The following is a 9,573-nucleotide window of genomic DNA, read 5'->3' as shown; positions in this document are numbered from 1 at the left end:
TAGGAGGAAAAATTTTTTCACACGGCCGGGGCCTTTTTTTTTTTTTTTTTTTTTTTTTTTTACCCAAGGTAGCAAGAGTAGAATTCTTCCTGGAGAAAACATTTCGTACTTGACAAGAACTGAAGAGCAGAACCCTGATAGGTCCCTCCCATGGCAGCATTTGTCAGAGTAGTAGCCATGAAACAAGAAAAAAAATTAGCTACAAATGAATCGGTTTGAAGAACTTTTTCACCTCTCTCATTCGTTGGCTGGACCAACCACCAGATGATTTCAGTATGACGGAAATTACTCTAAAATTAAAGAAAGGAGAAATCAGGATGGTTTTGAATAAGGATATTAGAGGAAATTTAGTTAGTAGTAAATAAGTAAGTTTCTTTCTCTTAGTCTTTTCCCTGTTCCACTGTTACTTTCACACACAACAACGTGACAAAGTAATCTACAGACTACTAAAGAGTGACTTCGATAGCTGGACATCTGTCAAAATGCAACTGTTTTGCGTCGTCTCCCTTCGCCAATTAGCTGTTCTTGAGGCTATGACAGGTAGCAGAAGCTGGAATCAAACCGACGACCTTCTGACTGCAATCCAGCAACACTAAAAACTGACAAACTTCTACAGCTTTCCAGGTTTGTGTACAAAACTGTCCAACATATGTTTTTAATTCATGACTTGTACGAAGTTTGACTTTAGCTTCACCACCATTGCTAAGCTACTAGCTCTTGCTAAACTAATTAAACACTTAAAATTGCAGCCGAATTCTTCCTCCAATACAAACATTTTTTGCAAGCACGTTTTATGACAGCTTAACATTCACTAAATGTATTTCTTGATAAGAAAAAAAAAAAACATATCAGCCTTACCTACTACCCATTACAGATGAGGATTAAGCCACCATTTTTAGCTACATTCTAATCAGAAAGGATTAGCTGGCTAAGATTTATTTTAACGATTTTAATGACTGATGCTTTCAAATGAGATTTTTTCTTTTTTGCAGAAATAGCTGCAACAGTTTTTGTTAACAAGGACAACAAATGAGTTACAACGAAAACACTGAGCCATAACTATGTATAGGGTAGTAGCTTCTTCACCAACTGTTTCCTTGTTTGTTTGTTTTTTCGATCATAGCTAAAAGATCTTCTTTTGTCCATATATCAGCTGTGAATGATTCAGAAACACCAAAAAGGTAAATTTATTTTATTTTATTTTTACAGTGGAGGGTCACAATTACATTTTGACCTGCAAATTGCATGTCGCCTTTAATAGCTTGTCGCTTGATTTTGGGCCGCCTTTGTGGTTTTTACTAGGGGGCTAAAAGGGGGCTCTCTGGCTGTATCTGGTAGTAGCCATCTGTTTATTATTTAGCCACTGCCTTGCAAGTGCTGCCTGACTGCATTAGGGGAGCAAGAGGTGTGTGTGTGTGTGTGTGCGTGTGTGCAGGGGAACGGCACTACCTGGCCCTGGTAGGGTCTTTACCGGTCTCCGTGGGCCCATTAAAATCCTGTTAACTTTGATAATCCCTGGCAAGAACTTGGCCTCTGTGGACCACTGAACAGAAGAAGAATACTTTCAAGTGCCACTGCTTAAGAGGTCACAACATCTTGTTAAAGCTGTGTGCGGCGGTCGCCGAGGGTCTCCGAGAGAGGAAACAAAGGGCAACATGTCAAAACACCAAATATGATGTGATGTAAATGTTCCAGCTGGGAAATCCTTCCTCGCTCTGGTTGGTCGGGTTCTGTCGAGCTCCGTAATGCGTTCTCTCTACTTCGGTGTTACAGAGCCGCCTGCAAAAACAAAAAAATAAAAATATTCACACCCCTTGGAGCTTTCACATTTGGTTGGATTTCAACCACAACCTCCAGTGGGGTTTATTGAGGTTTCCAATTGATTCGTGCTTTTCAAAGTAAAAAAGAAAAACAGATGACAAGATGAAAATCTGAGGCAAGCTTTTTGTAAATAAAGGTTCAAGTGTGTGTAATTTAATCTCAGTGTGAATCCAGCTGGTCTGTGAAGGCTTCAGAGGTTTGCTAGAGAACAAACAGCATCATGAAGGAACATGGCAGGAACATCAGGGAGAAAGTTGTAAAGGTAAAAGCAGGGTTAGGTTTTCAAACAATATCTCAAGCTTTGTATATTATTTTCAGGAAGAAAAAAAAAAAAAAAAAAAAAAAAAAACATTGCACAAGTGGAACTCTACCCAGGAATGGTCTTCCACCTAAACCAGGGGTTTCAAAGTGGGGTCTGTGGGCCACTTCCAGGTACTACACTGTAAACAATTTGGTCAATTTAGATCACATGTAGTTGATCTAAATAATATAACTTTTGTCTAATCAGCAGATTAAGTGGTATTATTATTACTATAAAAAAGACAGAACAGTAAATATAAAAGGCATGGAAACTCAACAAGAGAAGTTATTTAAATGCATAAAATAGATTCATGTAATCTTCCAACCAGTATCTCTAAAATGGATGAGCAAATAATGAGACAGTTCAATTTTTAATCAGAGCTGGGGTTGGTTTATTGTCGTTCTTGGTTTTATTTATTCAACCGTCTGAAATGTTTCTTTGTGTGTGTTGTGTCAGGGTGTGTTGCACCTCTGATTTCTGTAGGAACCTGGCGACGCTTTCACGGTTTGATCCTGCGTCTGGTCGTTTGGTGACAGACTATTTAACCTTGTTGAACTAACTGTGATTAACCTAATTGTTCAAATTCACTCGTGACACCTGAGCCTGATCAGCCACCTCTGTTGACTAAAATCACAAAATCACTTGAACTCGTTTCACAACACGAAGCAGGGTGAAACAACGTGAAAAGCAACACATCATGGCCCAATCTAACTGAGAAAGAAAGGAAAAAACATACATTCATTGACATCTTTCAGTTTGGAAAGGGTTACAGCGTCCGGCCTCCCAAAATTATAGTGCAGAGAGTCCTTAAAACGCTCATCTTAGTGTTTATAATTTAAGAATAAGAAAGAAACTGGGTGAAAATCACATCCATGGAAGGGTGCCACGGTGAACATTTGCCTGAAAGAAAAATTTCGATGGTCCCCAAGACTTCATGGAAAGTACTCTTCTGTGGACTGAAGAGACAAAAAGCACATAAAACAAAGAGAATGAAAAGAGGCAATGTTTGTTTAAAGGACAGAAGAAACCACACTACTGTTAATGTTGATGATGAGGAAACAGAAAAGTTAGGCATCCAAATTCTGAGGAGCATAGACACAAAACATGTTACAAAAGTTTAAGAAAAACAGGTGTAAAATGGTTAATTTATCATTCCAATAAAAAGTAAATTGGTAAGAATATTAAATCAAATGGTTTTTGTTTCATGATTTCATCGTCTCACAGTGAAATATTTCTCTTCTGTTAACCACTTTGGACTCTGTCCTACCACCTAACTCACTGTATGATAAACATGGGTCCTCCTTCGTCTTGGTTTAGTCAAAGTTCCAAGTTATTGTAAGATTTTCATCATTTCTTTGACTGTAAGGGCAAGCAAGTAGCTATTTAATTATTACACCTTGTGGGTTTAATAGTCTAAAACATTATATCGAAACACATCTTGAAGTAAATGACAGTCTGCTGTGTTTCTCATTTTGAGTTGATACATACATAATTTATAAAACAGTAGGGAGTGGGGCTTTTAATATGCAGTAATGTATTAACTATTTTTCACCCAACCTCAATCCAACGTTGGCATTTTCTGAACTTTTCCTGTATCCAGCAATTTTCTTTTTCTTTCTCTCTCTTTTTTTTTTTTTTTTTTTTTTAATGCAAAGCATTTGCGCGTCCTCGCCACGGATGCAAATAAAAACTGAACAACTGTTAAAAAGCTTGGCTACGTTTCGTCTGGATTCCGCGGCGATTACATCAGCTAATGCGGCTCATCCAAAAAGCCTCTAAATGACCACATTTCACAGTGGGAGTAATTCAGGTTGGTTAAGCAGGGCACCCAGAGCAAACGTCTGTGCGGATGCTTACGTTGGCCCTAACAGGTGTTGTGAGGGGCTCCCAACATTAACACCAACACCTGGACCAAAGCCCCAGAGACCACATGCTGCTGGACACAATTAACCAGCCCTGTGGAGAAAAGACAGAGGAAAAAAAACAACAAAAAAACTGCCACTTTTAAAAGACCCATAAAAGGATAACTGTTTCTGCCCCACCACCACCACCTTCGTTCTGCCCTCCTGATAACATTTTATCACTTACTTCAAAGACTCTCTGAAGGATATTTCAAAGTGAGACGGGCGTTCTGAGACAGGACCGACTTTGCGACGGTAATTTCTCCTCTCTGTGTATGTAAAATCGAAATTCCTCGGCTCAAAGGGAAGCTGAGGACGCAACGAGCCAGAAACCACCAGCATGTGCGGAGAGATTCCTCGCCTCAATCTGGTGCCGATTACTGAGCATAGCAGATGGAAGAGGGGGTGTGTGTAAGGGGTTGGGGTCTTGGTGGGGGCGTAATGAGCGTCGTAGTGGCACTGCCCTCGATCTGGAGAGCGAGAAAGAGAGCCTCAATGGCCTGCAGAACAGAACTATCAGCACCCTTTCATGATCATCTACTGTAAAGAAGGCCTGATAATGCGAGAGGCGAAACTGGGATGGTTCATCTTTCATTGAGGCAACTGTGAGAGTGTGCTTTAACCGCAGAGGGCCGTTTAACATTCCTTCATAAATTGGCATCTGAAAGTTTAAAGTAAAAAAAAAAAGAACAAAAAAAAAACAAACTGCTTTTGTTTTCTGCAACACGTGTTCCCTCCTTTGATGCGGAGATTCCGATTGGTATCAAACCATTTAAAGCTCATTTAACATAAAACGGGAGATACGGCCTCGTAATCTGTCCAATGTGCGACTTGTTTAGGTCAAAAATAGGAGAGGACTCTGTTTTGTTGGCGTTAAATCTAATGTATGGGTTAATTAAAGAGGGCTCTGGGGTCAAGACAATAATGGCTTATGTCATTGACAACAATTCCCTCTTTTCAAATACATTGACACAAAGACATGATTAGTTGAACCTGACTAAGCAGTTGTCCCAAGGCTTTATCGGCAGGACCGGGGCCTCCGATTTCTCATCTCGAAGCCTCCATTGACGCGGGTTTTTTTTTTTTTTTTGCTCCGTCACATCTCATACCTCCAAACGTACACATCAGGAGCTAGCGTGTGTTCGCATCTTCCGGGATGGCTGCGAGGGTGGGTGACAGAAACGGAGTCACCGGTTTGCCCTTTGTTTTCACTGCCTTTTGCTTCTTTTTGCGCGTTTATGGTATAAAGCTAATCCTCCCACTCTCCAAGTGAAAAATGGCCCATTGATTGGACTGCTTGGTCATTAAAAGGCATATCTGAGCAGTGCGCCGTGACCATATGGGATCAAAGGTCGTCAAAGGGTTGTGTTCAAACCGAGGCCCGCTTCCTAAAAGAGCGCCGAGACTCCCTTTATGATCGCTTGTTACATTTAAGACTAACCCCGTTGGTCAGAAAGAGCAAGGCGCCTCCACGGGACCCGAGGTTTACAGGGAGTGAAAGGAAGAAGGTGGGAAGGCGACGACAGAATAGAGTAAGACAAGTGATGAGGGAAGGATGAGCAAAAGAAAGAAAGTGAGAGGACGAGAGAGAGAAGCCAATATGTGGTGGAAGATATCCTGAGTGTCACTGCAGCAACCCCCCCTACCCCACCCCTCTGCCTCCCACCCATTCCTCCCCACTTCTTCTCCCAGAAAATTAAATATTGATCAATCTCACAGGCCTACTAACAATGAAGGAGATAAAGAAGAGTATTAAAGGAAATAAATAAATATACACTTGTATCACCTGTCCAAGCTGTGCGGAGGGTGGAGGGTGGAGGTTGGCGGGGGGGGAGATTTCCAAGCCTGGGAAATGGAGGCCCATCCATCAGCCACACCCCAGACGTGGCAAAAGGTTCGCCCGTATAGGCTGTACGCAGACCGGGGTGTCTGCTTCATCGTGTCTGCCTCTTGACAGTGAGCAAACAGCGCCTCATCACCGATGGGCTTTATCAGGGGAAGTTTCTGAGATGGCCCAGCCTTTTAAATAATTTACAGGGAGCACATTTCTATAGCTTCCCTAATAAGGGATTTGTGCGCAGAAGTGTCCTTTTCTCTACCAAGCAGGAGCCTGAAACAGCAGGTTTTAATGAGAAACAAACACAGTTTGGAACGTGAGTTTACAGAACTCAATATCAGAAATGTTGCTACTAGTAGCTATTTGTGGTCCATTATTTGCTGATTCGCCTATTCGTGGATTTTTCTATGGAATGTATCTCCAAACTATTTACTGGAACTTTGCCTGTTCATGGATTTTTTGATAAAACATACTTAAAATATTCAAAAGAAAATGCATTGTGGGAAGCTGAAATACCAATATGCAAAGCTACCTGACACACTATCCTGGAGCGGCATTTATGTTCCTTGGTCCTGATTACCCATAACCCCAAATGCAAAAGTAAGAAATACTATAGCTTCAGCGGTGGAGCTAACACACTTTCCACTCTGCGTATTAAATTGTATTTATTGTTTTAAATATTAAAACAATAAATATTAAAACAAGTAGTTAAAGGTGTTTCAGAGGGTGCCTGAAATATTTGTTAATTTCAGCTACTCCCTAATGCCCTTGAATAATGGGAGTCCTCAGTATCCCAATTTTTTGCTACTCTTCTTTTGCAATAAGAGTCTTAAGATGAAACTTTAGCAAGCACATTAAACATGTATGCAAGTAGCTAAATTAACACAACTAAATTAGTGGGTAACCAGAACTGACCAGTTTTCAGCTCCGCTACAAATTCAAAATTAAAAAATCCAACTGTTTCCCTGATCAGTAAATGCACCATAGCACGTGATGCATTTCACCCGGACGCAGTGACACGACTGGCAGTGCTAGCACCTCAAAGAATGACTTCTTATTTGATACCTTGAAGTTTTTAGAATTCAATTCATTGTCTATTTGTTGCTTCCTGTCAGTCAGTGACATTGCTGGACACAACATCAAACATTCGGTCAGGCAAAGCAGCGTTTGATTTTTCTGACAGTGAGTGGATGCTTCACTGAGTGAAGAATACGTGACGCAGTTTTTCAGTACTGATGAGGTGCCTAAAAAATGAAGTCAGAGAAAATTCAAGAAGCTTCTACAACATACTGCTACGTGAATAAAGTCCACGTAGCATTCAAGGATGCAGGAGAGAGAACAAGTCTTAAAGCAGGAAACAGGAAGGCTGCACAGAGTACAGCAAAGATGCTCCGTATTATCCTGTTGCGTCTTCAACCCTTGGCAGTCATGAAACACTGAATCTGCAAATATTGAACACTTTTTCCAGAGTAAAGATAATGATCTACATTCTACGTTTGACCTATTGAAGGTTAATGTTCGCCATTCACTTAACTTCATTTGTGACACTAAGCGTCTTGGAGACACGTTTTCAAAATCTCAGTCTTTCTCCACAAAAAAACATTTTTTCGAATATGATTGCCTATATGATTTGAATAAATTATCTTTGGTATCAAGGTATCATTAAAATGTCTTTTTTGTGTATATAAATCATGTATTTTGCTGTACTTTTGTTAATGTGTAAGTTATTATAACACCATAGCTCATTTAAAATCAAGTTTATTATTTATTTCCTTCACATAAAGCATTTAAGCATTTTTTTATATTTTTTAAAACTGTAATGTTTTACTCTGATTTAAACTCATCTAGCAGTTAAATTATTTGACTCATCTGAGAGATAAATAATAATAAAAAAAATCTTTATCTTGCTTCGGACAAAAGCAATAATGCTTTCAGCCCAAATTGAAACCTGAAAGTGCATTTTCCAACACAAGTCAAAAACTTGGACTAAACCAATTTAACAGGCTTTAGCCTTTACTATTGATTGTCGGTGTATTTAATAAGATAACCATCACCAATCATCATGGCCGCACGGCTCTCCGGAAGAATTTAGAAACCCAGTTTGCAGCTGCGACTGTTCAACAAAACAAAAAATCCGTTTGGCTTTTTCAATAATGACCCTGTTTGAATGTGTAACCCTGACCCACCTCATGCAGAGCCTTAAACAAATTATGACAGGAGATCGTCCTCACCAGTCGACCTCTGCTGACCTCTTAAATTGCTGATATTTATTACAGCCCGTCCTCTGGATCATCCTGTGACTGCACTGTCTGATTTCCATGCGAGTGTGTGTGTGTGTGAAAGAGAGAGAGAGAAAGAGGGAGAGAGAGAGAGAGAGTAAATTCTTTGCTCCAAGCAGCCAGGCAGCTGGTCATAAACGCCACTGCTTTAAGACGTCCACATAAAGAAAAGAAGTGCAACAGCCTCTCCATCCTTTCCCATTCTAACCCCCCACCCAACACACACACACACGCATGCATGCACACACACCATCCCTCCTCCCTCTCTGCTCCTGATCCTGAGAGATGTTATCGCTCCATTTAAGAAAGGAACAAACAAGATTATACTGTAAGTTATTCTCGATTATGGCCACAAATCTGGTGCCAGAAAGCAGGCAGCCGGAGGAGGGCGGAGGAGTGAAAGATGATAAAGTACACTGACTCGCTTTCCTTTGCCTCCTCTTATCTGCCACACAAACTGATTTATAGGATAAAGAAGGAGCAGCTTTTGTGGACGGTATATCTTTCAGAAAGCTAGTCCTGTGATGAGGAGGGGGGAAAAAGGAAAAAAAAGAAATGTGACAGAGACATATGTTTCTAACAGCTTGTTGGCTTTTTGCTGTTTTAATATGTGTGTGTGTTTCTGAGTATGACATAATCCCTCACACACAGGGGCAGTGATGTGGCGAGACATTTCTTACACCCCAACCTGACTGGAAGAAGGAAAAAAAAAAAACATTGAATAAAAATGTCACCTCCTCAGATTGTAAACCGAAGTCTCTCCGTCACCCCGAGCCGCGGGGCGACGCGGCGCTTTACGTCCACGCCGCCTCACCCCCTGACTGCGGCTCGTCACGAAAACGACGGAGCGGAAAAATAAATACGACACCTAGAAGTCTATCCGTGTCATACAGTAGAGCGAAGAGCGGGGCTAAAGGGGGAGAGGGGATTTGGTTTGGCGGGCTTTTTTTTTTTTTCTTGCCTCCCGTCACCTCGGCAGCTACAACCATCAATTTAGCTCTGTGGTGGCCAGTCAGCGCCTCTCCATCCCAGCTGTGTTTGACACTATTTATCTGCTCTACTGAAGCAGATCATTTTTGATTATTAACCTCCCACCCTCCTCCGTCTCCTCCACCCCACCAACACAAAAAAAAAAAAAAATGTGGAGGGGGAAATAAAGCTTTCCCTGAAAAGGTCGGGGCACAAAATGACAACATCATATGTGGCAATCATGCACTTGACTGTTACAGCTGAAGAGCCACTCCATCAAATCCTGCTTTTCACAGCAAACACACACCAACACACACAGAGTGAGAGCCCTGGTCCCTCGGCGTATTTCCTCTCCAGTCTGTTCAGCCCTAAATACACCTTCTCCTGTCTTTTCATCTGTCTTTCACTTCCATCTTTGTCTTCGTCTTTGTCGTCCCCCCCCCCCCCCCCCCCCCCCCCCCCCCC

At 41.3% G+C, this 9,573-nt stretch overlaps 2 long non-coding RNA genes across 6 annotated transcripts in view; one reads left to right on the top strand and one right to left on the bottom strand.

The window, feature by feature from the left end:
* Positions 1-9,573, top strand: part of LOC106936951 (uncharacterized) — a 56,470-nt gene that overhangs the window by 20,268 nt on the left and 26,629 nt on the right. The gene's annotated exons all lie outside the window — the stretch shown is intronic.
* Positions 976-9,573, bottom strand: part of LOC106936952 (uncharacterized) — a 44,750-nt gene continuing 36,152 nt past the window's right edge. The window contains exons 1-2 of one of the 3 annotated variants that reach the window (XR_001422273.1): positions 4,211-4,459; positions 976-3,078 (exon numbers count right to left, since the gene is read on the bottom strand). This is a non-coding gene — a long non-coding RNA (uncharacterized LOC106936952). Of the gene's footprint in view, positions 3,079-4,210; positions 4,460-9,573 lie in introns of those variants that run through there. The other 2 variants (XR_001422274.1, XR_001422272.1) reach the window with 2 other exon arrangements.

This window comes from Poecilia latipinna, unplaced genomic scaffold, assembly GCF_001443285.1.
Source record: "Poecilia latipinna isolate Pla-1442-1.1 unplaced genomic scaffold, P_latipinna-1.0 Scaffold2248, whole genome shotgun sequence".
Lineage (NCBI taxonomy): Eukaryota > Metazoa > Chordata > Actinopteri > Cyprinodontiformes > Poeciliidae > Poecilia > Poecilia latipinna.
Note: the sequence above shows the minus strand (reverse complement) of the source record. Positions and strands in the feature narration are given on the sequence as shown.